Source organism: Pseudomyrmex gracilis, unplaced genomic scaffold (genome assembly GCF_002006095.1).
Source record: "Pseudomyrmex gracilis isolate BER0280 unplaced genomic scaffold, ASM200609v1 scaffold_250, whole genome shotgun sequence".
NCBI lineage: Eukaryota > Metazoa > Arthropoda > Insecta > Hymenoptera > Formicidae > Pseudomyrmex > Pseudomyrmex gracilis.
This window is the reverse complement of record NW_018020834.1, coordinates 45,152-46,905: the sequence shown is the minus strand read 5'-3', so window position 1 is coordinate 46,905 and position 1,754 is coordinate 45,152. Positions and strand designations below refer to the sequence as shown.

Here is a 1,754-nt window from a genome sequence, read left to right as displayed (position 1 = left end):
TATTTAGAGGATTTTTCTCTTAAAATAAGAAACTCTTCTTGGCGCCTATTTTAGTATGAAATATACTTAAAGTAAGTGGGATATCCTCAAAACAAGAATAAAATTTTTTCGGTGAAATTATTAATATTGCGCATTTCCGGCAAAATCCGAGTTTCAACTTCAATCGCGGACAAAAAAATGTCTTTAGCAATTCTCGTCGCCGTTTTTAATTCGTCTCTCTGTTAAATTTGCAGTAGTGTTTTACCAATGATTTTTAATTACAAAAAGCTTGCTTGAAAAATGCGCGTTTTCACCAAATTTAATCGCGCAGCATATTTTTTAATTGCGCTCGAAGAGAAACCGAATATTTTTTACCGCCGACGCGAATATTGGCGAAAAAATACTGAAAATACGACGAGCCACTCGTTCGCGAGTGTCATCACGGGATAGTGTTTCACGTCGCTGTTTCACCGGAAGGTTCGGCGCGTTTCCCCGTCCCTCGGCGGCCTCGTGTCCTTTGCACGCGATTTCACGGCACTTGCGAATCCGTCATTACAAACAGCTCGCCGGCTCTTTATCGCTTTATGTGAAACCGTAGATTCGCTTGCGACTGCGAGAGAATAACCCTGCACGACCCGGAACAAACGACTCGATATAGCGAGACGGAGGAGAAACGAGGACGCGTTGATGTCTATGGGAGACGAAGAGGAAGTGAAAGAGAGAGAGAGAGAGCGAGATAGAGAGAGAAACAGAAGAGGTGAGAGAGAGAGAGACAGAGAGAACCGTTGGTGCCAGTTTAATTTATCTGGATTTACGGCACTGAAGATGCCTCGCCGTCTGTACCTGGCTAGAAGAGGAGGATTGCGAGAGAGCGCGGTAGGCAGGGGGAGGAGGGGGGGGAGGATTTTGCACAGAGCCATTTTGGAATGCAATTAAACGCAGTACAGTGAAACACGATGCTGCCGCCGCCGCCGCTGCTGCTGCTGCTACTGCTTCCCTCCACCGCAACCCCCTGCTATGCTCTATCACCCCCTCCTTTCGTTTCCTCTCTGGTACAGCTCTTCCTCCCGCTTATAGAGCACCTGCCGGGGTGCTCTTTGCACCTCGTACGCGAATGCCTTGATGTGCTCAGGGGGTGACAACAAACAGGGATGATTTTCCGAACGGTCGAGTCCTGACGAGGCGCAAAGTGGATTCGCACCTCATCTCCGGCGAAATGCGTCTCTCCTTCGCATCAAAGCGGTCTCTCTCTTCTGCTCTCTCTTCGTCGTGTCGAGCAGATTTAATTTCGAGAAATACTTCGTTTCGTCAGCACGGTAGCTTCTTGCGCGAACACAAACCCTAAGCGAAATTTAGCGACAGTAAAATAAATAGCACACACAACAATCAGAAGAAAACACAAGTTTTTAGATATCTCTAAGAAATAATGTATTATTTTCTTAAAATGGAAAATTAATTTGTTTTAAATTTATTTAACATATATACTTGAGGCATTGAAAAAATAAATTTTATGTTTGTACACCGAAAAAATTATATTCTCGTAAGTAGAAGATTTGATACTTAAAAAATCTTCTTAAAGATTTTAGATGATATTCTTCCGAAATTAAGAATATATTATTTATTTAAGAATATAGTCTTTTTCGACAGTGAGATATATATATGTTTTTCTATAGAGGCTTTTTATATTCTAATCAGTATATATTCTTAGCAATATTACTATTTAGAGGATTTTCCTCTTAAAATAAGAAACTCTTCTTGGCGCCTATTTTAGTATA

At 41.8% G+C, this 1,754-nt stretch overlaps 1 long non-coding RNA gene across 1 annotated transcript in view; it reads left to right on the top strand.

Moving 5' to 3' along the window:
* LOC109859246 overlaps positions 1–1,754 on the top strand; it is a 5,156-nt gene that overhangs the window by 1,572 nt on the left and 1,830 nt on the right. The window lies entirely within an intron of this gene.